The sequence below is a fragment of the Apodemus sylvaticus genome, chromosome 4, assembly GCF_947179515.1.
Source record: "Apodemus sylvaticus chromosome 4, mApoSyl1.1, whole genome shotgun sequence".
NCBI lineage: Eukaryota > Metazoa > Chordata > Mammalia > Rodentia > Muridae > Apodemus > Apodemus sylvaticus.
The window spans coordinates 36,750,462-36,778,234 of NC_067475.1; the positions used below are offsets into that span (position 1 = coordinate 36,750,462).

The 27,773-nt window shown below is 37.2% G+C and overlaps 1 pseudogene; it reads right to left on the minus strand.

Annotated features, from left to right (window-relative positions):
• Positions 1-176: 176 nt before the first annotated feature.
• LOC127683554 (glyceraldehyde-3-phosphate dehydrogenase-like) lies at positions 177-26,777 on the minus strand (annotated as a pseudogene).
• Between the last annotated feature and the right edge of the window lie 996 nt (positions 26,778-27,773).

The window sequence follows — 27,773 nt, forward strand, 5'->3', positions numbered from 1 at the left end:
GTATTTATGGTATTCAGTAGAGTAGGGATCCCTAGGCCCCTGCTGTTACTATGGGGGTCTAGGATAGAAACTGTGAGGGAGATGCTTAGTGTTGGGGGCCAAGTTGGGAAAGGGACTCCTCAGCAACAGAGAGTCTCTCTCTTGCTCTCTTTCTTGGGTGGGCGGTCCATAGTTTCTTACTCCTTGGAGGCCATGTAGGCCATGTAGGCCATGAGGTCCACCACCCTGTTGCTGTAGCTGTATTCATTGTCATACCAGGAAGTGAGCTTTAAAAAGTTGTCATTGAGAGCTATGCCAGCCCCAGCATCAAAGGTGGAAGAGTGGAAGCTGCTGTTGAAGTTGCAGGAGACAACTTGGTCCTCAGTATAGCCCAGGATGCCCTTTAGTGGGCCCTTGGATGCCTGCTTCATCACCTTCTTGACGTCATCATACTTGGTGGGTTTCTCCAGACGGTATATCAGATCCACAATGGATACAGTGCTGAGGGTAGGATCAACGAAGGCCATGCCAGTGAGCTTCCCATTCAGCTCTGGGATGACCTTGCCCACAGCTTTGGCAGCACCAGTAGATGCAGGGGTGATGTTCTGGGCAGCCCCATGGCCATCACACCACAGCCTCCCAGTGGGGCTATCCACAGTCTTCTGAGTGTCAGTGATAGCATGGTCGGTGGTCATGAGTCCTTCAATGATGCCAAAGTTGTCATGGATGACCTTGGCCAGAGGAGCTAAGCAGTTGGTGGTACAGGATGCATTGTTGACAATTTTGAGTGAGTTGTCATATTTCTTGTGGTTCACACCCATCACAAACATGGGAGCATCAGCAGAAGGGGCAGAGATGATGACCCTTTTGGCCCACCCTTCACATGGGCCCTGGCCTTCTCCATGGTGGTGAAGATGCCAGTAGACTCCTCGACATACTCAGCACCAGCATCACCGCATTTGATGTTAGCAGGATCTCGCTCCTGGAAGATGGTGATGGACTTCCCATTGATGACAAGTTTCCCATTCTCAGCCTTGACTGTGTCATTGAATTTGCTGTAGGCAGAGCCATACTGGAACGTGCAGACCATGTAGTTGAGGTCAATGAAGGGGTCATTGATAGCAACGATTTCTACTTTGCCAGATGCAGAACAGAAGGCATCCCTGGCAACCAGGTGCCCAATACGGCCAAATCTGTTCACATTGACCTTCAACGTTTTGTCTACAGGACAAGGCTGGCACTGCACAAGAAAATGCAGCTGTCTCTGGAACAGGGAGGAGCAGAGCGAGAATAAATGTTAATCCCTTGTTACATTTGTTAAGAACACTGGATCTAATTAAATGAAGCCTTCCTTAATGTGAACAACCTTCAAACTTCAAATCTGGCAACCAGGGACCTAAGTAGTACAAAATCCTTGGCTTTAAGGAATAAGAAATACTAATTTAAGGAATACTTAATATTAAGTTGGTCTCTCTGTGTCCTTGTGTTAGTCTACTCTGACAATTTCAATAATTTCCTCCATGCATAAATTGTTGATAATAATCTCTGACTCCTTGTAAATGTGACAGAAATATGTGCTGATTAGCTTTTTTTCTGAACATGACACAAGCCAGGGTCATCTGGGAATCAATCTCAATTGAAAAAAAAAAATGCCTCCATCAAGATGACCTCTATGTGGAAGGGTCCTGCCCATGGTCCTTGGTGTCACCCCTGGGCAGATAACTCTGGGTTGTTTGCAAAAACAAACTGAGCAAGCTATAGAGCACACGCTAATAAACAGCATGCTTCCATGAACTCTGCTTCAGTTCCTGTCTCCAAGTCTCTACCTTCAGTTGTTTCCCTGAATTCCCTTCATGATAGAGTGTAGTCTGCAAGATGAAATAAACCCCTTTCTTCCCAACTTGACTGTGGTCATGGTTTTATTACAGCAAACTAGGACACAATGCCAACATATTATAGTTGTTAATATTATATGTGCCTTCTAAATTTATCACACTGGGTATTAGTATAGAAATCCTCATGTATCATTTAAACATGTATCATTGTCTTCAACAAATACATAATACATACAAGTCACACCTATGTGTCTGAAACTATACCTGAAAATGTGTAAAGATTAAACATGCTATGCTATTCCTCTTTGATTAATGACACTAATGAATTTGATTAATGACACATATAAATACTATAGCCAAGATCATCATGCCAGAAATATCATAATTTTAAGTAGACATTATATATGGCAATATGGAAGTATGCAACTTCTTTTCTTTTACTTGAACCTGTTGAGTTTGTGATTGAATATATGATTTCAAATATTGTATCTAGTCATAGAAAATATACTCTCCAAAACCAAAACATTACTTTTAAGTTGCGAAAACTATAAGGAGAAATAATTCTGGTCCTAAAGATTAAGGTATGATCAGTGAGTATTTAGAGAAGATCAAATATATGCAGAAAAGAAAAAAACACCTTGAGAACAGACACCATATAGCACACTAAAGGAAAATATTTAATAACTGAAATATGAGACAGAACATTATGAGGATTAAAAACGACACCAAAGAGAACATATTCATTATTTTAATTTTATCATAAATGTTCCTTCTCTGATTTCTTCAGTTGAAAGTATGTCTCTTCAGGTGAATTCCCTCATAATCATACTAATCAAAGAGAGGGACTCACTGAATTTTTCAAATAAAATTATCCATGCATGCTGCGTGGAATTTCCTCTTAAAGGGAATTCCACCATAGAACTTTATGCTGCAAATTATACCATTATTATTTTATGGAAGTAAATATAATTAAACTTTATTCCTTCATAATTTAAATCAATTAAATGTGAAATTAGACTTCTGCTTTTTGCAACTCCTAGTGATACTCATTACGATGTGAACAGGTCCAGCTGTAAATAGTGTTATAATTACCTACATCAGTGAACTGCCTTGTGGGTGAAAGAAGCTAAGCATGTATATGTGTATGTGTATATGATTATATTTATATGTATATGTAATGATGTATATGTACAGATATTCTGTAAGTATACATTGATTATAAAATAATTCTGAAGGCTATAACATTTGTCACCTATATCTCAAGAATTCTAAAGTGATAATGACTTCTCTATAGTAAATATTTGAATTATTTTGCATTATTTAAAGACTGTTTCACATAAAAACATACTAGTGAAACATCAAGGAGTCGCACATTATTAAGAATATTTTACTAAGACTGTCCCTTCTTGATTACATTGAAAAATAGAGGAAATGTTTTTTTCTGATAGGAGCCTCTTGTCTATTTCGGTAAACAAGCCTTTGGTGACATCTAGTGGCGAAGCGCAGATTTAGTTACACACATTTTCCAAAGCTTTGAGAAGTGCAGTCCCTAACAAGGAAATAATAAACTTACGTTCTTCATCAAAAATACCTTCAAAATGGTTAAGGATAAATTGAGAATAGAAAAAGAGCAAAAGTAGCATTTACAAAGCATGTTGGCAGTTTATCTGAGAAACTTTTTAGAACAAATTTTAAATAACTTGTTCTTTAAAAAAAAAAATCTTTCTATCCTGCTGCTTAGGTTGTATGACTATGCTTCAAATCTAGGTATAAGAATCTAGGAATAAGCTTTGTTCTGCTATGCTCTTTCAAGCAAACTTGATTTTATTGAGTCATCCTGAATAATATTTTCCAACTTACACAAATAAGCCAGTATCCACATTTTCTTATTTGAAATTTCCAACAAACCATTTCCACACAATTAATTGCAGAAAATTATCTTGGTTTTATTCCCTATTTAAGGTACGTTTAGCATAAAACCACTTAACCAGAAAAATAAAATAAGAAAAATCTTTGAATATTAACATCCTGAAAAAAAATAACTATCTTTATTTTTAGCAAATTTATTCATTTAGTACTATGAATACATTTCAGTCCAAAAATATTATGCTTGGGATTGCCAGAGTCTGTCTTCAAAGGTGCAAATGCTAACAGAAATCACGAGTGTTTGCCAAACATTGTTTAATCTCAAAATTATTTTCAGAAAGCAATTCTGACTACATAAAGGCCAATCTATTTTATTTTTCTATCATCCTCCTATTTACTCTTTGGAATAAAATTCTATGAAGGATCTGGCAGGAGATGAAGGAGGTCACAGCTGTGTATAAAAGTTATGTGGACATTATAAGTTGAACTGAATTTTCTAATAATTATCCAGTTAATTTAATTACTTTAGGTGTTTAAGTACAAACACAATATTTCATAGTGTCATTTACCAACATGAATGCGGCTGTGTTGATTAAATTAAATGTTTAATTTCCACTTTGCTATGTTAAGTTTAACCCGCACACTGACAGACAACCGAGGGTATGTGATGATGTAAAATGCTGTACTCTCTTGGGATAAAAATATTTTCTTTGTACTAGATAAACTCCACTGCAGTAATTATATTTTTGTAAGGATCCATAATTTGTGAAGAATGACACCCCAGACTCAAACAGTATGCAACAGCAAAGTGTGTTTATTCTGCAGAAAACCTGGGTCTACTGTAAATTGAGATGGAAAACAGAGGTGTGGACTTTGCAGGGTCAAGGTAAAGCCTTGTTAGGGTAAGGAATGAGTGACTTTTACCTTTCTTTCTTTTGACTGGTTGGCTCTGTTTCCAGGGAGTATACCTTTGTGATTGGTTAAGGCTCTGGGAGATTTGGAGGATTTTTGATGATTAACTAAACTTGGCTCAGGTTAGGTTGTGGGGCCTCTTGCACAGCTCCTGATTGGCTGCCCGTGAGGAGTGTTTTTTGTTTTTGTTTTTTGTTTTTTTTTTTTTTTTCTAGAATTGACTTGTTTTGGATTTTTTCCAGTTTTAGGAAACCAAAACATAGGCCTAGTCTCCCAAACTGTCAGTTTGCAGCCTGTCATGGAGTCAGTCTGGCTCTAGCCGACTCAATCCTTTCACTTTCTGAGCAGACAAAAACTACCTGGTCTGCCTGCCCTTTTTACTGTAACGGAGCCAAGACTGTTTCAGAGGCGCTCTTTCGCAGGGTAACTCTGCGCTGTTTATGGACACGCACAATCCAACAATTAGGAGGAACAACCGCTAGTGCCCTGAAATAGCAGAACAATTCAAGGACAAGCAAACCTTGGTACCCAGTATTTTATGTTGACTGTATATTCAGCATTCACGGTCTTAATATGAGGTACACATTTGAAAAGTAAAACAAAAAAATGACATGAATATAAACTCAGTTATAAATACAGTCCATGTCATTAAACACTGTCTGTTTGAAAACATTCACAGAATATAGGTAGTGATTTATTTGATTGCATTGGTAGGCATGGAAATTCTTCTTCACTAAACAATCTCATTCGAATTCTTTGTGTTCGGTAAAGTCTAAGCACTGGGGGAAACATTTTCCTTCCTATAACTCAAATGTGGTTTGCATTAGTCCTTAATAAATATATTATGATATCCTATATACCTCCATTTGCAGCTTTACAAATCATTGTGTAGCTTCCTGCCAACCACAGCCAAAATCAACACACAGGTTGTTGCACATGAGGTGAGTAAATGTGTGTCTTTTAAAATTAAATTATTATCCTTTTAAAAATTAATCATCCTCACTTGCTCACTAACCTAGACACGGATGGTACTGACCTCCCTGTAAGCAGTTTTGAAGGGTATTCAAAGAGATTGTGTCCTTTTCAAATCACTTAAAATACATTCATTTTTAACCAACTGGGCTCTGAGCTGCCAAAAGGGGAGCATCACAAAGCTATATCAGCCAGGATAAGACAATGGTATTACTAGGTTATATCAAGGTGCTTACAATGCATTACATTTGCTTGGTGAAATGCCAAGTTCTTTTCTTGTCAGGTAAGGATGCCAGCAATGTTTTAGTTATACAGAACTGATATCAAATGTAGATGCCAATTAAGCCATGTTCATTCCATTTAAAGAAATACAAACACATCACAGTATTCCCAAGAAAACTTCTAATGATGCATATTTTGTCTGTTTTAATAATTTAAAAGGAGGTCAATAAATATTGGTGTGGTAAATAACAACACATGCAAATGAATATTTTCCTCTCCAGTCATGAATGCCCTGGACAATCAAAACAGAAGTCAATAATTTTTAATAGAATGTTGATAATGTCAGCATGGCTGAATGGATTCCTTTTCAAATGCAGCTTTAACAACAGTTCAAAAATCATGTTGAAGCCGGGCAGTGGTGGTGCATGCCTTTAATCCCAGCACTTGGTAGGCAGAGGCAGGTAGATCTGAGTTCACGGCCAGCCTGGCATACAGAGTGAGTTCCAGGACAGCTAGGGCTAGATAGAGAAACTATGTCTGGAAAAACCAAAAAGAAAAAAAGAAAAGAAAGAAAAAGAATCATGTTGAAAGGAGGACTGGTTTGTGTGTGTGTGTGTGTGTGTGTGTGTGTGTGTGTGTTGTACTCATAGGGGGAAGGATTTTGTGTGAAGCATATGCTCATATACCCACAGAGGCCAGTTGAATATCCTGGTGTACCAGATATCCGCTTATTTCCTCGAGACAAAGTTTCTCACTGACCCTATAGCTAAGTTGTTAGCCAGCCACCTAAAATCCTCTTATCTCCAGGTTACTGCCACTTGTGAACTCACACTCAACTTTTTATGTGGGTACTGAACTAAATTACTAATGTAAAGCAAGTGCTCTCTCTCTCTCTCTCTCTCTCTCTCTCTCTCTCTCTCTCTCTCTCTCTCTCTCTCAGTAAGCCCCATTGTTCATTGCCCATTTGGTGAAAGATTTTAACTGCAGAGCACAGACCTAACTCATGTTGGATGTCTATAAAGACTGTGTTTACCAATGCCAGATTAATTTCTGTTCAAAGATAATTAATAAAACATAAATGCAAGGGAGAGAGATACCCTTAGCTAAACTCTTTCATGTTTTGTTTTCTTGTACAAAAAATGGACAAAAATTGTTAGGTTTTTTTTTTATTATTTTGCTTTTTCCCTTTCAAATAGTGCTTTAGGTTTGTGAAATTCAAGATTTTTCTTTTTTCTTTTCCTTTGTAATCAATGATAATGAATTCTATTGATTATATTTAAACAATAATGTGAAAACTTTAAGAAAATGCATATTTTGTAAAAAAAATTAGTGAAAAATAAGAATTTATGACAGTGGAGAGTAAAAGATAGGCTTGTATACACTGGGAATAGTTAACAGATTAACTGCATATCTTCAATGACTTATTCAAGTATTCATTGATCAATCTATAGTTTTTGAATCATGACTGTGAACTAGTTAGCAGGTGTATTGTACATAAATTTGGAAAACAAAAATCTGAATTCTGAATTTCTAAAGATAAAAACAGATGGAGGACATTGAATGGTTTCACAGATGACTGTAAGTTGTGTGTTTGTTCACTGCCTGGGACTCAGCATATAGAGCTGAAGAAAGCGAGTGAAGGTTCATGCGTCTCAAACCCTAAGAGTCTCCAGCAATATTTGAGAGGAACTATAATTTAAAAGTTCTGTAAGAGCTTGAAGATCTGTCTCCCTTTACCTCTATAAAAAGTCAAAAACCTTTCAAAATTCTCCTTGAAATATATTTTATATAAGATACAATTTTTTACATCAAGTATGTAGGTCATATATTTTAGAAATCATAGAAATAAATTAAAATTCCTTATAACTGTGTGATTAGTTTTTCAAGATTTTGTGGTTTATATTAATCAACACATTTATAATTATAAGTGTAATGTAGTAGGAAATTGGTAATTTCTAATTTAGTATCTGATCTTCACAAGACCAGGTACTCAAGAAATTTTTAACTAGAGTAGAAAGCTAATGGAAAAAAATATCAATTGAAAGCAGTCCCTTAAGGTCTAATCACTGGAAAATTATGCATGTTTGTAATTTTGCTATAAAAATCCTCAAATTTGATAGTAATACTTGAAAAGAAATGTAGACAAAATGGCAAGCTGTTCAGTAATCTGTTGAGGCTCACATCTGTGGTTTTAATTTTTTTTTGATATAATGTACCAGTATATCCAGATTCCTGGTACTCTTTTGATAGGCTCCTAGAAGCTGAGTTAGAATAATCAGGCTGATCTGAATAGCATGTAATTAACTGGAAGTTAGACATGCTGTGATTTCTTTCTTGCATGACTATTTAAGACTTTTCATAACTGATTTGCCATAAACAGTATTCTGCTATCCAGTTAAATCTAAATGTAGCCCATCCTATTAAAGATACTCTTTGCTTGGATCCGTTCTGTGTCTGCCTACACGTGTGTCTCAAAATGCACGTGTAGAATCAATTCAGCTCCTGCTCCCATGTGACCTCTTTGACAGGCTCAGTGACTTGTGCCTATACCTGCTGAGCCATCTTGCAATCACACTTTTACATATGTAAGGTAATTGGTTCAACCAAAATCATCCATTAACATTTTGTATTTCAGTGTGTTATTTTCTCATTTGGTATGATGATCTGTTATGCCATACAGATAAATTTTAGGACAGCATGCAGAATCGTGCACTTTTGTTGCAGACTTGGCCACAGTTTTCTTTAGTACCACTTTAGTGCTAGACGGTCCACAGTAATCAAAGCCTGGTTCTTTGATTCACTGATGTATTCTCAGACTTTAAATTCATGGTCAGAGATTATTAAGGATTACATCACACTGGGTATCATTGATTGGTTGGTAATATCCAAAGATTTACAGTGTAATATGAGTAGGATGATCAAAGCTAGTAGGAATGGGCTATTAATGCATGAGCTAATGCCTTCCAAAGGAAGGAAGGCGAGAATGTATTCTGGTCCCTCTCTTTCCTCATTTCAACTCATTCCATAAATATTTTATATCTCAAGATGAATATTCATTCCTCTACAAGTAACAGTTGAAAGGTATCATCTTCTTATAGAAAAGACAAATTACATTTATCACCAGGATTTAATAAGGGACTTAATATAAAATAGTCCCAACCATGCAATTTCTCACAGAAGGAAAGGATGCAAATAAAATATTCTAAAATGAAAGTTATTCTATCAAGCACAACTTTTATTCCATTGACACTTGGCATGTAGGGCGTAGAATGTGCAGGCTCATCTTGGGCCATGTAGAACTCATTTTCCTGTAGTAAAGTTGCAGACACACATCACAGCGAAGGACTGTAGGGCTCGGTTGTTCAGTGGTTACCATAGGAGAGTACACTGGGACTTGATACCTGATGATAATGTCAGTCTTACCTATGACTCATTGAATAACAAAAATGTGCAGCTCTCTAGTTAGGTTCACCTCCTTTTCAGAATTCTAACTTTTATAAAAGTGTGCTAGCCTATTATGCATAAATCTGCCTACTGAAGGCAAAGGCCACGGTAAAAGCATCTGTACTCAGGGTTTTTTCTTAATGTATGGCTCTGATCTTAGTGTCTCCATATCTTCCAAGAAGTTGGCCACGATGGATAATAGTTGTAGAATACTACATCCAGATTATATTAGTCATTCACTCAACCAGATCTGTGGTTTTAAAAGGCTTTTACTGGAAGATTTCTTTTATCTGTTCAGTTATTACAAACATTTCAGTAAATAAAAAGTATTCACAAAGGAATCTGGCCTTGGATTTAACTGAGATGATAATCTGATGTCTTCAAAAAAAAACCTGAATGATGTGATGAAGACTCATGATGTAATTAAGGGTGCATGCTGATGTCTTCAAGGGTTGCTCAGATAAATATAATCAGTCTCAGTCTGTATCTGTCTCTACTGACATTAAGAACATGCATACTTCAAAACTGTAGTGTATGAGTGTGATTTATTTGTAAAATTCTTAACTATCAAATCAAAGCACATGTAGATTTTTGTCTCTAATTTGGTTATACCTATGTATTAATATTTTTAAATCTGTCTTTTACTTGTGTCATGGAAGTATATTATATATATATATATATCATATATGTAATATATATAATTTGTTTTATTTTAGTTGACAGATTGTAATGCACTTCTTTCTAAAAAGAAGCATCTATCATATGTTTTCTGTTAAGATGTCTAGTGATCCTCAATCTACTAAAGATAACTTTATTCTGAATAAATGAAATATACCTTTACTCTGAATGTCTGAAATATACCTCCTTAAACTAGCCAAGATTTACTAAACATAATATATCAAATCTGGCACTAAAATTAAGGATTCTATTAAAATTGGGCACTTATTCTGACAAAATATTAAAACCATATTTTAAGTGGAGTCAACATGAAAAATCTACATACTATATGATCCAAATTATTTCACATTTTTAAAAAAGATGACACTTCAGAGAGAGTAAAGCAATCAGTGCTTGGCAGTTGGTTAAAAGAGAAGATGAGCTGAACTTGATGCAGTTTCAGGTCAATGAACCAACTACAGTTTGTCATACACTCCTGAAACTCACCGAATCTATAACTCTAAATGAATCCTATAGGAATACAAGAACCTTACTTGAAAGTATGTCAGTATGACTTCACGCTGAGAGATTTCTACTGTGGCACTGAAGTTTTATTGTAGGAGAGAGTCATGCAAGAAGGAATGGAGCCTTACACAAAAGTGTGCTCAAACTATAGATACCTTAATAAAAATATTGAGTATTTCTGATGCAAGATTTTTTTCTTTTCTTTTTCTCTGTGTCATATAGAGCTAATGGAAACTATTCCATGAATGTGGTCTTAGAACAGTTTTACTGTACAACTTAGAAAATTTTCAACAGCTGTGACTTCTGTAACTCGTGTCTTTTGTTTCTTTGTAAAGTTTTGTCTTTTCCAAAATGTGAAATAATTTGGACCATATAGTATGTAGCCTTTTTATGTTGACTTCGCTTAAAATATGGTTTTAATATTTTGTCATGATAAGTGTCAAATTAGTGAGGTGACTAATAAAAGTACTTTCAAATTTGTTTATTTTTAAATATTTTTAAGTGTTTCCCAGTTTAAGACCTTGAATTACATGTGGAATCAACACAGATCTTCTTTAGTTCTCAGCAGCTAAATTTTCTTTATTGATCTCCGTTATTTTAATTTTCATTCACATATACATTTTGTTTCTTTGTGCCTTTTGAACACTCACATTGAATAGTGGCTTACCACATGTAAAAACTAAATGCATGGTTTATTTTTCCTGAAATCCTTTAACAGTTTTAATTTAGCCAGTAATTTTATCATGTAGTTAAGTGATCTAATACAGATGAGATACTTAGTAGAGTGCCTGGCCCATAATCAGCACCTGTTATTTAGTAGTGACTACTTTATTACTAAAATAATATGTGCCAATAGAGGAGTTTATTAAAAAGATGAATTCTGTTCTGAGAACTGACAGCTTTATATTTTATTTTATTACATCCTTTTTATTTGCTCAACTATTGTGAAATAAATTACCAACATTACATCTCATTTCAAAGTACTTCTAGTGTGCATCTTCACACAAATGAGAACACATACCCAGAACATAACATTGCTACATCTGAAAGCTATCATCCCTTTTGATCAATGAGTACTCAGACTATTCTCAAGCTTTGACAACTGTCCCCAAAGTGACTTGTATAATTTGTTTTGTACAAACCAACCAAACAAAAAAACTTTAAATGTGAAACTATTGGTTAATTGTTTTTGATATAATATAATATAATATAAATATCATTTGGTAATTTCTAAGCAATAAATTTTATGCACGTTGGCTAGTAAAAGAGGACAAATGTTAGGCAAATGGAAAAGGCAAGAGAAAGACTGGCCCAGGCAGGCTGTTGCATATGAACAGAGAGCAGAGCATGCTGTTTCCAGTAATTGGTATTTTGCAGTTGGACTATACTGTCATGGGACCAGAAGTCAAGCTTTTGGAATTCCAAAGTGTATGGCAGCAAATATAAGTACAAACCTGGAGATTGAAAGTGTAGAACAAAGAATTAATGTCTCCATAGGAAGAAAGTGGTATGAGAAAAGTAAGAATGTGACTTTTTCACTTGATGATTTTGCTTTTCATGTCATGAAGGTTCAATGCATGGACAAATTCAGTTTATGGGTATATCCAAATAGCCAGGGTATTTCCTGTGGGAAGGAACACAAAAACAAAGGAACACTAAAATCAAGTGTTTCTTACTCCAAGTTAGTTTACTAATATTCTGCAAGAAATAGTCAATTACAATTAAACTAAATGCATTAAGCATTTTGATATTGATAAGAAGGAGTGAGGAGATGGAAATATTGATAAGGATTGAGGAGATGGCAAAATAGCCCAGTGATTAAGGGCACTTGCTTCTCTAATGGAGAACTTGCACCCACCTGGTGGCACATACCCACCTGTAAATCCAGTTCCATGAGATCTAGCCCTCTCTTCTGGCCCGTGTGATGCACAAGCATGTGTGCAAGAAAGGAGAGAAATGGTATAATTTATGTTTTAGGTAAATAAAGAAAAGAGAATATAGTAGTCAACAAGATAGATAAATTTATTTGTTATAGAGCACAAGTAAGATATATAAATAATATGCTCTGATGAGCATGAGGCCACAGAAATTCTGGGGAGGCAATAGTGGAGAGAGAACCACTATCATCAGTAGAGTAGATAGGGAAATATCTTATTATGCTAACAATCATACAGTAATGGGGTTTTACTCATTAGAAGTAAAGAAGGTTGATGACATTTTTTCTAAGGTATAGCATGAGTTAAGCTTGGCTTGAGAGAAGTAAGATGAGGCAGTGTGTGGACCTTGACTTTTACCACTGGGATACAAACCTAGTTGATAGCAGTGAGAAGGCAAATTATGGTGTCATCACCATATCCAAGCATAAGTACCTGGGAAACATCAGTTGCTATGACAGGGTTAGTCAGATTCTGAACATATCTTGAAAACAGAACTAATAGAGGGTAATGATTAGAGACAGAGAAGGGTCAAAATTCCCATTAAAGTCTTTGGCTTGAGAGTGGAGCCACTGCTGAGATATGAACTGTAGAGTTAATAAGGACCAGTGTGTGTTCAATGCAGCTGGAGAGGTGGGTGGTGTGGGTGAGTGACGCTGGCTGACCTTGACTCTTGCCTGCCTGTGGATTCTGTTCTAACTGGGCTGCCTTGTCTGACCTCAGCAGGAGAGGTTGTACCTAGTTCTACAGTGACTTGATGTGTCAGAGTGGGTTGGAACCCAGGGTGGGAGTGCATCTTCCTTCTTAGAGAAGGGGAGAGGGTGGGAGAAGGTGTTGTGTGAGGAGGAGACCAGAGCGGGGGGGGGGGGGTGAGGAGGGAGATGGGGAGTGGTTATAATAGGGATGTAATGTTAATTAATTAATTAATGGGGAAAAGATGTACTAGAGTTTTTGTGTTTTATTGTTGTTTTTCCCCCATCCGGGGGTTGCTTTGTTTTGTTTGCTTTTGTCTCTTCTGTTTAGTTTTTGTTTGAAAGGGAGAGAGAACATAGAGTTTGATGGGTAAGGAGACAAGTATCAGGGAGGAGTTGGGGGAGGGAAAACAGATCAAAATATAGTGTATGAGTGTTTTTAAATCCAAAAAGGATGAAAGCTCAAAAAATTTAGAAAGGAAATATCCTAGAGTTTGGGTCATGAATCTCCCACGCATTGCAGCCTTGCCATTGCAAGGTTGTGGAACATTCCAGAGGTGAGGTCTGACGGGGGATCTCTAGGTCAGTGGCAAACGACCTGGAATAAAGTGGCAGTATTCTGGCTCTTTTTTATTGCTACCATAGAAATTTACTGGTTTATAACAATAAAAAGTATAATTTATTATATCATGTATCATCAATATGAAATGTATCTCATTGGACTAAAATCAAGTTGGTGGTATGATCGAACTTCTTCTGGAAGCTCTAAAGTAAAATCTACTCTACTGCTGTGTGTGTGTGTGTGTGTGTGTGTGTGTGTTCATGTGCGTGTGTGTGCATGTATGTGTGTGTATGTGTGCATGTGCATGTATGTGTGTGTATGTGTTTGTATGTCAGTGTATCCATGTTCATGTGTGTACTGGCATCAATATTTGGCCATGTTTATACACATGTGAGACCATAAATTAATGTTGAGTGTTTTCCTCAGTCTCTTAACACCTTCTATTTTTATAAAGGTTTCTTAATAAAACTGGATATCATTGATTTGGCTTGACTGGATGGCCAGCAAGTCCCAGGATTGTGTCAGTCTACACTCTTCCAGTGCTGGGATTAGTTGTCTCTTTTGCTAGAGATCAAAATCAAGTCCTCACTCTTGGACAGCAAGCACTTTACTGACTGAGCTGTCTCCCCAGTCCTTTTTTTTTTTCTTCCATTTTCTATCTTTGAGAGGCTGCCCTCATTCCATGGCTAATGGGCTCTCTCATTTTCAAAAAAAGAAGTATTCATCTAAATTTTGATCAAGACATTGTCTCTCTTCTTCTGACACTTTTGTTCCCTTCTTTCACAGTTAGGCATGATTGCACCCATTCAGATAAGCCAGGACATTACATTTACTTCAAATTACTTTATCTTCCCATTGACATCCTGGGTTAGAGTTCAAAGCCACATGCATGGTGGGTGTGTTCTGTACCGGAAACACAACTCCACTCCAATTGACATGTTTTTAAGATGAACTGATTAGTAATTTAATACCTTCATTTATACCTTCAGTTCCTGTTGTCATGTAATATATCAGGAATTAAAATGCAGACATCGTTGGGCCACATTGGGTCATTGAAAGTAGTACTAGGGATGATGAAAAGATATTGGGGAAAATGTATAAGATAACAGGTTATCAGTGAATGTGAAGCTTAAAAATGCTATTTTCTGTCAAAATGAGAGATTGGTCATGGGAATGAAACATTAGCAATTTGAGCAACTGGGTGGTCAGACTGCTGATATGATCATTCAAATGGTTATTTCAATACCCTTTATACATGTCAAAAATGAACCTGGGAATGTGGTTTAGAGAGCCATGAGGGAAAGACCTTATAGAGAGTAGTGTATTAGTCAGGGTTCTCTAGAGAAACAGAACTTATAGAATAAATCTACATCTCTATCTATGTATGGAAGGGAACTTACTAGAATGGCTTACAGGCTATGGTTCAACTAGTACACAAATGCCTATCCTCTATCAGGAGATACAAAAATCCAGTTGTTCAATCCACAAAGCTGGATGTCTCATCTGGTCTTCAGTATAGCTCAGAATCCTGAAGAAGCAGTCTCTAAGGCCAGCAAAGTGCACTTGCTAGTGAGGGAAAGAGCAAGCAGTTGAAGAACAAGCCTCCTTCTTCCATGTCCTTTATAAACGCTTCTCAGAGAAGGTATGGTCCTGATTAAAGGTAGATCTTCCCTTCTCAAATGATCTGGATTAAAAGTCAATCTTCCCACTTCAAATGATTTAATTAAGAGAAAGTATTCCTTTTAGTACCCAGCTACTTGGGTTTCAGTTAATTCTAGATATAGTCAAGTTGAAAACTAAGAATAGCTATCACAAATAATGTGACCTCTTTCACAAATGTTGCTCTTCACTTTGGTTGATAGAATATGAAGATAAATGAAAACATGATGGTTCTGGATCAGTGTTTTAAAGGATGCTACAATTTTTTGGTTGATATCCTGGGTTCCTGCTTGACATTTTTCATAAGAACTTTATGTAAATATTATAGCTGCTCATTCATCTGGATCATTAAATGTAAAGACCATTAAAACTGACCTGAGAGTGATCAGCAGCCTGAACCTAAGCATAGGTCCACTTACCTCAACCTCGTCAAGCTATTGGCAACCTACAGACAGACATGTGCCTGAAAAATGAATGAATGGTTTTATAAACTGAGTTTAAGGGTTGATTATTATACAGAAATATAGAGCAAAGGCTAATAGGTGTATCACCAGATGGCAGGAATAGGTAGGACTCATAGTAAGTATCTGAAGATAAGGGATTTAGGATTCCTCTTTTCAGAAATTAAGGAGGTAAAATAACCTGGAATCTATAATAAGAAGCAAAGTCTTGACGGGAGGAGCAATGGGAGGAAACTCAGGTTCTCTATGAGGTGTCAAAGAAGGGTTTACAGCAGCCATTTGCATTATTGGTAAAGGATGAAGGGAAGGGGCAGTTTGGAGGGAACTGATGCCATGTAGGACTCTCTAGCAATGGCCATGCGAAAGATCCCACTTGGTTTATTCTCATTTTCAAATCATATTTTCTATTGTTATGTATATATCACAAGATGAATCAAGCTAATTGTATCAAAATAACCAAGACTAAACTAATTATTTCCATAAAAATGCTTTTACAATATCTCGTAAGACAAGAGAGGCAGACATCTTTCGTTCTTTCTTTTAACACATGTCATGAATGACCAGGTCATATTTATTATACTTTCAGAGTATTTCCCAAATTTATTACAGTTTTCTTCATAATTATGAGCTGTTACATATCTTCCTTCCTGCCATAAAGTTGAAATAATTTTCTAAATGCCTTCATATCTCTAGTATTACCTCCAATTTATCTACTTTTCTAATAAAAAGAACATGGATTCTGAAATCAGATATGTCTCGGTTTGCATATTAGCTTTGAGACTTACTGTAGTCCAAGAGAAAAGATAATTAAAGCTTTATGAGCTTAAACTTTCCTCACCTGTCAAAATGGAACACAATAAAAGCACCTAATTTACAAGGCTGCTGCTAGAGCTAAATGAAACAGCACCTGGCTAATTTATGGCACTAAATGCTAACCAATTAGTCTAGGTTTCCAATCTCCTATTATAGCTCTACAGACTCTTTCTATAGTAGGGATGTGATTATATGAAAAGAAACCTCAGCATCTTTTTCACTACAGAAAGAAATGTTTCTGTCATGCCACAGAACATCATTGGCCACTTTAAACTTCATTGATGCTGAAGCTGCAGGCTTGTCTTCTTAGTGGTACAGCATCCTAGGGTCAACTAAAGCAGAAACTTCAGCTGCTCACTCAAAAGGCGGGTGGCAGGAAGTCACCAGCTGGAACTAGAATTCATGTTACCTTTCTCTCTACACCTTTTATATGTCCTAATTCTTATATAATGTATGTATGTATTTTTATTTTCTATATTCTTTGTTTACATTCCAAATGATTTCCCCTTTCCCGGATCACCTCCTCCCCATATATCCCATAAAACTTCTCTCCATCCATTCTCCAATCACCTCCCTCCTTTTTTTCTCTGTCCTTATATTCCCCTCCAATGCTAGATCAATCCTTTCCAGGAGCAGGACCTTCTTCATACTTCTTCATGGGAGTCATTTGTTATACAATTTGTGCCTTGGGTATTCAGGGCTTATGGGCAAATTAATATCCACTTATCAGAGATTGCATTCCATGTGTATTCTTTTGTGACTGGGTTACCTCACTTAGGATGGTATTTTCCAGATCAAACTATTTGCCTAAAAATTTTGTGAATTCATTGTTTCTAATTGCTGAGTAGTATTCCATTATGTAAATATGCCAGATTTTCTGTATCCATTCCTCCTTTGAGGGGCATCTGGGTTCTTTCCAGCTTCTGGCTATTATAAATAAGGCTGCTATGAATATAATGGAGCTTGTGTCTTTATTGCATGCCGGGGAATCCTTTGGGTATATGCCCAGGAGAGGTAAAGCAGGGTCCTCCAGAAGTGTCATGTCCAGTTTTCTAAGGAACCACCGGACTGATTTCCAAAGTGTTTGTACCATCTTACAGCCCCACCAGCAGTGGAGGAGTGTTCCTCTTTCTCCACATCCTTGCCAACACCTGCTGTCTCCTGAATCTTTGACCTTAGCCATTCTGACTGGTGTAAGGTGAAATCTCAGGGTTGTTTTGATTTGCATTTCCCTCATGACTAATGATGTTGAGCACTTCTTAAGGTGCCTCTCGGCCATCCGAATTCTTCAGGTGAAAATTCTTTGTTTAGATCTGTGCCCCATTTTTTAATAAGGTTATTTGGTTCCCTGCGGTCTAACTTCTTGAGTTCATTGTATATATTGGATATTAGCCCTTTATCAGATGTAGGGTTGGTGAATATCCTTTCCCAATTTGATAGTTGCCTTTTTGTCCTTTTAACAGTGTCCTTTGCCTTACAGAAACTTTGTAATTTTATGAGGTCCCATTTGTCAATTCTTGATCTTAGAGCATAAGCTATTGGTGATCTGTTCAGGAACTTCCCTCCTCCCCCCCCCCCCCCCCGTGCCCAGGTCCGCAAGGGTCTTCCCCACTTTCTTTTCTATTAGTTTCAGTGTGTCTGGTTTTACATGGAGGTCCTTGATCCACTTGGAGTGAAGTTTAGTACATGGAGATAAGAATGGATCAGTTCGCATTCTTCTGCATGCTGACCTCCAATTGAACCAGAACCATTTGTTGAAAAGGCTATCTTTTTCCCACTGAATGTTTTCAGCTCCTTTGTCGAAATATCAAGTGACCGTAGGTGTGTGGGTTCATTTCTGGATTGTCAATTCTATTCCATTGGTCCACTTGTCTGTCACTGTGCCAATACCATGCAGTTTTTAATACTATTGCTCTGTAGTATTGCTTGAAGTCAGGGATACTGATTCCCCCAGAATTTCTTTTGTTGTTGAGAATAGTTTTAGCTATCCTGGGATTTTTGTTATTCCAGTTGAATTTGAGAATTGCTTTTTCTAACTCTGTGAAGAACTGAGTTGGGATTTTGATGGGGATTGCATTAAATCTGTAGATTGCTTTTGACAAGATGGCCATTTTAACTATATTAATCCTGCCGATCCACGAGCATGGCAGATTTTTCCATTTTCTGAGGTCTGCTTCGATTTCCTTCTTCAGAGACCTGAAGTTCTTGACATATAGATCTTTCACTTGTTTTGTTAGAGTCACACCAAGATACTTTATATTGTTTGTGGCTATTGTGAAGGGTGTTATTTCCCTAACTTCTTTCTCAGCCTGCTTATCCTTTGAGTATAGGAAAGCAACTGACTTGCTTGCGTTGATTTTATAACCAGCCACTTTGCTGAAGTTGTTTATTAGCTGTAGGAGTTCTTTGGGGGAGGTTTTTGGGTCACTTAAGTAGACTATCATGTCATCTGCAAATAGTGATAATTTGACTTCTTCCTTTCCAAATTGTATCTCCTTGAACTTCTTATGTTGTCTAATTGTTATAGCTAGAACTTCAAGTACTATATTGAAAAGATATGGAGAGAGAGGACAGTCTTGTCTAGTCCCTGATTTTAGTGGGATTGTTTCAAGTTTCTCTCTGTTTACTTTGATGTTGGCTACTGGTTTGCTCTATATTGCTTTAACGATGTTTAGTTATGGGCCTTGAATTCCTGTTCTATCCAAGACTTTTAGCATGAAAGGATGCTGAATTTTGTCAAATGCTTTTTCTGCATCTAATGAGATGATCATATGGTTTTTTTCTTTGAGTTTGTTTATGTAGTGGATAGCATTGATGGATTTCCTTATATTGAACCATCCCTGCATCCCTGGGATGAAGCCTACTTGATCATGGTGGATGATCGTTTTGATGTGTTCTTGGATTTGGTTGGCAAGAATTTTATTTAGTATTTTCGCATCAATATTCATAAGAGAAATTGGCCTGAAGTTCTCTTTCTTTGTTGGATCTTTGTGTGGTTTTGGTATCAGCGTAATTGTGGCTTCATAGAACGAGTTGGGTAGAGTTCCTTCTGTTTCTATTTTGTGGAATAGTTTGAAGAGTATTGGTGTTAGGTCTTCTATGAAGGTCTGATAGAATTCTGCACTGAAGCCATCTGGTCCTGTGCTTTTTTTGATTGGGAGTCTTTCTATGACCCTTTTTATTTCTTCTGGTGTTATGGGACTGTTTAGTTGATCTATTTGATCCTGATTTAGTTTTGGTGTCAGATATCTGTCTAGGAAACTGTCCATTTCCTCCAGATTCTCCAGTTGTGTTGAGTATAGGCTTTTGTAGTAGGATCTCATAATTTTTGAATTTCCTCAGTTTCTGTTGTTATATCTCCCTTTTCATTTCTAAGTTTGTTAGTCTGGATACTGTCTCTGTGCCCTTTGGTTAGTCTGGCTAAGGGTTTATTTATCTTGTTGATTTTCTCAAAGAACCAGCTCCTGGTTTTGTTGTTTCTTTGTATGGTTCTATTTGTTTCTACTTGATTGATTTCGGCCCTGAGTTTGATGATTTCCTGCCTTCTACTCCTCCTGGGTGAAATAGCTTCTTTTTGTTTCAGGGCTTTCAGGTGTGTCATTAAGCTGTTAGTGTATGCTCTCTCCATTTTCTTTTTGGAGGCACTCAGGGCTATGAGTTTTCCTCTTAGCACTGCTTTCATTGTGTCCCATAGATTTGGGTATGTTGTGTCTTCATTTTCATTAAATTCTAAAAAGTCTTTAATTTCTTTCTTTATTTCTTCCTTGACCAAGGTATCATGGAGTAGAATATTGTTCAGTTTCCACGTGTATGTGGGTTTTCTGTTGTTTTTGTTGCTATTGAAGACCACTTTTACTCCATAGTGATCTGATAGGAGGCATGGGATTAGTTCGATCTTCTTATATTTGTTGAGGTCTGTCTTGTGACCAATTATATGGTCGATTTTGGAGAAGGTACCATGAGGTGCTGAGAAAAAGGTATATTCTTTTGCTTTAGGATAGAATGTTCTATATATATATCTGTTAAATCTAATTGGTCCAAAGCTTCAATTAGTTTCATTGTGTCCCTGTTCCGTTTCTGTTTTCCTGATCGGTCCACTGAGGAAAGTGCAGTGTTGAAGTCACCCACAATTATTGTGTTAGGTGCAATGTGTGCTTTAAGCTTTAGTAAAGTTTCTTTTATGAATGAGGATGCCCTTGCATTTGGAGCATAGATGTTCAGGATTGAGAGTTCTTCTTGTTGTATTTTTCCTTTGACCAGCAAGAACTGTCCCTCAGAGTCTCTTTTGATCACTTTGGGTTGAAAGTCAATTTTATCTGATATTCAAATGGCTACTCCAGCTTGTTTCCTGAGACCATTTGCTTGTAAAATTGTCTTCCAGCCTTTTACTCTAAGGTAGTGTTTGTCTTTGACCCTGATGTGTGTTTCCTGTAAGCAGCAAAATGTAGGGTCCTGTTTATGTACCCAGTCAGTTAGTCTATGTCTTTTTATTGGGGCATTGAGTCCATTGATGTTAAGAGATATTAAGGAATAGTGATTGTTACTTCCTGTCATTTTTGATGTTATTTTTTAAATTGATTGGTTAACTTCTTTTGGGTATAATGAGAGAAGGTTACTATCTCACTTGTTTCCCTCCTTGTATTGGTGTTTTCCTCCTATTATCCTTTGTAGGGCTGGGTTTGTGGATAGATATTGGGGAAACTTGGTTTTGTCATGGAATATCTTAATTTCTCCATCTATGGTGATTGAGAGTTTTGCTGGGTATAGTAGTTTTGGCTGGCATTTGTGTTCTCTTAGAGTCTGCATGAGATCTGCCCAGGATCTTCTAGCTTTCATAGTCACATGTGAAAAGTCTGCTGTGATTCTGATAGGTCTTCCTTTATATGTTACTTGGCCTTTTTTCCCTTACTGCCCTTAATATTCTTTCTTTGTTTAGTACATTTGGTGTTTTGATTATTATGTGATGGGAGGTATTTCTGTTCTGGTCCAGTCTGTTTGGAGTTCTGTAGGCTTCTTGTATATTCATGGGCATCTCTCTCTTTAGGTTAGGGAAGTTTTCTTCTATAATTTTATTGAAGATATTTGCTGGCCCTTTAAGTTGTAAATCTTCACTCTCATCTATGCCTATAATCCTTAGGTTTGGTCTTCTCATTGTGTCCTGGATTTCCTGGATATTTTGGGTTACAAGCTTTTTGCATTTTGCATTTTCTTTAACTGTTGAGTCCATGGATTATATGGTATCTTCAGCATCTGAGATTCTTTCTTCTATCTCTTGTATTCTGTTGTTGATATTTGCATCTATGTCCTCTGATTTCTTCCCAAGGTTTTCTATCTCCAAAGTTGTCTCCCTTTGAATTTTCTTAGTTGTTTCTACTTCTGATTTTAGATCCTGGATGGTTTTGCTTAGCTCCTTCACTTGCTTGTTTGTGCTTTCCTGTAATTCTTTAAGAGCTTTTTGTGTTTCCTCTTTCATGACCTCAGCCTGTTGACCAAAGTTCTCCTGTATTTCTTTAAGTGTTTTTTGCATTTCCTCCTTATTGGCTTTTGTATTCTCCTGGATTTCTTTCAATGATTTTTGTGTTTCCCTTGTAGGGGCTTCTGACTTTTGATCCAGTTTCCCCTGAATTTCTTTAAGTATATCCTTCATGTGTTCCTGTACCAGCATCATGACCAGTGATTTTAAATCCAAATCTTGTTTTACTGGTGTGATGGGGTATCCAGGACATGCTGGTAAAGGAGAATTGGGTTCAAATTCTGCCATATTGCCTTGATATCTCTTAGTGATGTTCCTGCGTTTGCCTTTTGCCATCTAGTTCTCACTGGTGTTAGTTGGTCTTGTCAAAGCTGGACTCACCAGTGCAAGCTGCCTCTTCCCAGGTGGCTTCTGGTGCACAACTGACCTCCTGTACTGCCTGGAGACAGGGTGCTGTGGCCCAGGCTGTTCAGATCCTGAAGCAGACACCTGAAGGCTCCTGCTAGGGCCTGCTGGACTCACCAGTGCACACTGACTCCTCCCAGCCGGCCTCCTGGTGCCCCTCTTGTGTCTTCCAGGACCTGGAGATGTGGCATTGCAGCCCAGGCTGTTCTAGATCCCGAAGCGGAGATCTGAGGGCTCCTGCCAGAGGCCTCAGAACTGGAACCTAAGCTCTGTGCTGCCTGAGCAAGCTGTGCGCTCCCAGTCTGCCATGTCCTAATTCTTATATTATGGTGAGGCTGTAAAATTGTCATCTGTGGCTGGCTGATTCAACTCATCTCTTCTGACTCCAACTCCTCTCCAAGCTGACCAATTCAATCTGGTTTCTCTGAGCTTCTCATTGAATTGCTCTGCTTGGCTTTAAACTCTTTCGATGGTCTTATCTTCTGGCTTTCCTTATTCTCTGGCTTCATCTGCCTCTGTTGACCTGCACTAAACTGCAAGAACTCACAAAGGAACTCAGATCCACTCACTACACTGACTCCCAACTGATTCAAGTTCCCACTCACTGACAAACTAAACTCTTAAATAACTCCTCTTTTCTGTCTGTTCTCAGGGGAGTTGAGTATATCCTATCTCTCTGACTCATTCTGTCAAATCTTTCTTTGACTTATCACTTGGTCTGCCTCTCAATTAGAAGTCATTTTCAAAACATGGCTGCTTTCTTCTACCAACTAGCATTGCCTACATTGTTTGGGATTAAAGGTATGTTAATGTCTCTCCTGTTCATGTTCTCTGCCTTTATCAGCGAAACAAATGTGGATGACACAATACAGAAGAGAACTCTTGGGATAGCAGAATCATAAGATGATTTGCATTTGGAGTTTCATTATGTGATTACATAAAGCAGCCCATCTGAGCATGAAGCCACAGAACATGATGTGAACAAGAAGGATTTTTTTAAAGGAGATAATCCATTAAACTTAACTGTTGATTATGATAACAGTTAATTTGCATATTTCTCAATGAAACCAAAAGGAATTGGTGCTATAATAAAATTGAAAGCATTTGCTATTGGTTGGATGGTTGCGCAATGGACTGTAAAGAGCAGCTGTGAGAGGCCAACAGTAGAAATCCATCTTTTACTATGGTTAACTATCTGGTAAACATAACTTATGATGACTGGTAAAGACAGCCACTAGTATCATAACCATAAAACAGATTTACAAAAAGGAACATTAGTTTTTGACTATTGATTGTTCATAGACAACTTTGATGGAGAATTGTGAAAAAGAGAAGAATGTAGGAAATAGTTGGCCTATTTTACTTGAGGTAGAAAAAAAAGTAGGAGTACTGCTGAGGCCATTTTAAGGTAGAAGAGTCAGTTGAATTTCAAGAATGTCTTAAAGGAAAGGGTTAATTTAGATAAGCTAAGTAAGAGTCTAAGACCTAAGGTTTGAAATATTAAAAGGTCTCTTATGTGACTGTTTATGAATCGAGATGGTCAAGAAATAACTGCTGCCATATTAACTTCTGGAATAAATTAATATATGTGGAATATGAATAATCATTCTTTTTACATTGAGCCAACAAGATTTTGGATTAATTCAAAGGAAAACTAAAATTTGTAATCCATTTTAACTTCTGAAAAAAATATAAAAATTCCTCAGTAGTCTATGTAAATGTTCCATGACTAAACAAGAGTTTTCAAGTATGCTCTGCTATAGCTACCAGAGGACCATTCTTCTTATTCTGCTTCAACAGTTTTTAGGTCTTCTGTCAGTCCCTTTAGCACAACCAGATGACAAAGGGATAAAGCATCAGCAATAAGGCAAAAGTTGTGTCCAATTTTGTGACCACATGACTCTACCTATGAAACAATTATACAGTAGAGTGTAGCTGCTTTTCATATAAAGTAGCTGCCTGGTTATGAATACCAGTCTGTTGCCCTCTTACATTGACTATCTTTTGAATTCTCCATGGTTAGATATACAATGGCCATTCTCTTTGCTACTTTCCTCAAAGAGATCGTCCAGCCCTGCCCCACCCAGAAGCCTATCTTCTTGCAGACCCCATTAACACATGAACAAAGAAGAGAGGTTGTCTTGGATCCTCTCTGCCAAACACATTTGTCATACATTTATAGAGTGTGTGCTTCTTTATTCCTATAATTTACTATGGACCACATGGATATTGTTTCCAAATGAGCAAGTTTTGTGACTGAGATGGATTACAGTGGTCAAACTGTCCACAAATGTTTTATGAGTATACTTAATAAATAGTAAAATAAACAATACAGTTGCAAAAGAAATTTCATTAAGAAGAGATGAAGCCTTGAAACAAGTGAAAGCGGCACTGTCATGGCCGTGGCAGAAGGAATGACAGGGAATGTCATAATGGCGGCTGTCCTCCCCCCTCGCCTCAGGTGAAGCACAGGTTTTAATTATTGCTGCAAAAACTCATTAACTATTCATAAGCTTGATGGGCTGAGTGCTCCTCTCTGCTCCATCAGAGTAAGGTTTCAGGCCTCTCCTGCCTTTTACTGAGTGTGGGCAGAGAAAATGCTGTTTGCTTGCTTAGTTTGTTTAAGAGGTTTCTTAACAGGCTTTTCAAGGTCTTCTCTGAGGAAATAGAAAACTTCACGTGACCTGTAAGGGTGAGATAAGCCCTCTTTGAAAACATACATGTAGCTCGACTTCATCCAGTCAGTGTACGTTGGGCTCACTCACGCATGGGATTTTTGAGAGTTGTGTGTTTTAAAGCCTGCAATTAAAACTTAATATCAGGGATATGAATTGGGTGTACGTCCCTCGTGTGGATGGAGTAAAGAAAGCAACAAAGGTTAAGACAAATCGCTTGCTCTCTCTAGAGTGAAAATAATTTTAAGATGTCATCAATTATGATTACACATCAGAATCTTTTTGCTGCTTCCCCAAAGGCAAGCTTGGTGTAGCATAAATCCACCTGCTTTCCGTTGTAGCCTCAGACTTCATTGCTTTATTTATTTATTATTTATTCATTATTTTTATGAATTAGGTTGAAATACATGGAACCAAGCTCCTATGAACTGTTCTGTTACAAATGACCTTGAACTAACAACCTGAATATTTCACACATAATTTTGAATAACAGCAATGTAATAGACAATGGTTAGATACGTTTACTTTATAAGAAAAGCTGTATATTTTGTCAAGTTGGGTCCAGCTTTTGTAGCTGTGATTAATTTCTTATAACATACAAGTATTCAATTTCAGATGGTAATTTGAAGTTCTTCCTTAAAAAATTAAAAAAAAAAATCTAAGTGATTAACTGAGATGAGCTATAATCTCACAATAAAGCCAAAAAGCATGCAGGTGGAGTTTGTACTTTCCCAGAGTATACAGTTGTCTATGTAAGCAATGTAATACAAGGATACTCCAGCAGCTTGGATCAAAGTCAGGGGTGTGATGAGTGATGTTAAATCATTTGGTTCTGATGAGTAAGATGCTTGATGCCTGCTCCCCCTTTTCAAGATCACAAAACAATTAGAACAAAGGGAACATTCTTGATTGCCTGATGCTCCGTTCTGATCTGGCCAAACATGTACAGCGGGAGGAAAGAACAACAGAGCTACAGGTTGTTATTATCGTTATTGAAATGTTAAAGTGGCTTTGAATATGGAGACAGAACAGAAGTAAGAGATATATTTTACAATCACCATAAAGCACACTATTTCCACTTGAAATACCTGTTTTGGATTTTGAACAATATTCAATATGTTGCATACTGTACATCACAAAAGAGATGGACCAATTTTTTCTATTTCTCAGAGAAAGCATAGTTACAATGTCTCTAAAACAATAGAAGGGTTCCAACAGGGGAAGGTTGTATTAATTTTTTTATCCTGACTTTCACATTCCAGTTACATCCTAATTACCTCTACCTAAATTTCAAAATATTTATCCCAATCTCATGATCCTTTGTGTGTGCACTTATGTTTGCATGTGCACAGTTCTGTGTGAACCACGTGCACACTTTTGTGTGGGCCAGGGGCCCACCTCAGATATGGCTCCTCGGGCTCTCTCGGCTTTTTATCTTTTTTTTTTTTTTTAAATCTTAGTACTTCTAGCTTTTCTCAAGCCTTCCCTAGACACATGTGAAAAGCAGGAATCAGGAGATTAACTATTGTTTATATCTCTTCTTTATGCCTACCTGTACTCCAGAAACACTCACCTTCATCCACAGATCTTGGGTGGATGGCATCAGGTTTTATTTTCTGAAGCCCAAATTACACCTCAGTCACCTTCCCTTCCTGCTCCTGGTCTTTCACTGTGTCCAGTCTTTCCGACATCCTCAACAGTCTCCTCATACATCCCTCCCCTTCCCCTTTCTCACCTTTATTACTTTTTCCATAGTCTTGGGTTCCTCTAGAACTGGCCTTTTAATAAGGCTATCTGTGTCTGCTCTGTCCAACTCTTCCCCTTCCCTAAATGTGTTTCTGAAACAAATTTAATCTTTCTATAATTCATATATACAATATTTCCTGAATATATTCATCCATATGGATATATACATACATATACATATATATGTACACACAAATATATATACACACAAATACATATGCACATAAATATATATACACCCATAGATAATATATCACATATATATTATATATTATCCTGAAGTAAATAGGATTATTATTTTAGAAAAAATGTGGTTTATGGTTTTAGAGGGAAGATTGAGATGAAGTCAAAGGATCACATGCAGGAGCCAGGATGTCCTTCCGCCATGTGGGTGGAAGGACTCGAATTCAGGCCATCAGCCTTGTTGGCAAATGCTTTTATTCACTGAGCCATCTTGCTGGCCTAGTCCTGTCAAAATTTTTAAAGAAAAGATCCATTATTTGTTTCTTACATCGGGTAAGACCACGTATGAAAGGGACTTTAATGAAGTCTCCTATTGCCTCTCTTCTATAGCCCCATCTTAGTCTGTTGAGGCTTCTATGATGCTCTGTTTGACTTAGACACATGGGAATTTATTTCTTTGAGATTCAGGGTAGAGACCCTTGGCAGAAAAGCTTCTAGGGAGGGCCCACTTCCTGGCTCACAGGAGGCCAGCTGTTCACTGGGGACTCCATGGTAGAAAAGGCATGGAGTTTCTAGGCATATTTCCTGTGGGATCTAATATCATTTATGAAGTTTCTACCCCTAAAACCAAATCTCTTCCCCCAAACCCCATTTATACCTGAGGCAACAGTAGCATTCAATCTGTACTCTGTTCACTGTGCCGTTTTACTTATGATAGCCACTGGATCATGAGTCTTGGCAACACTAGCATAGCTTAA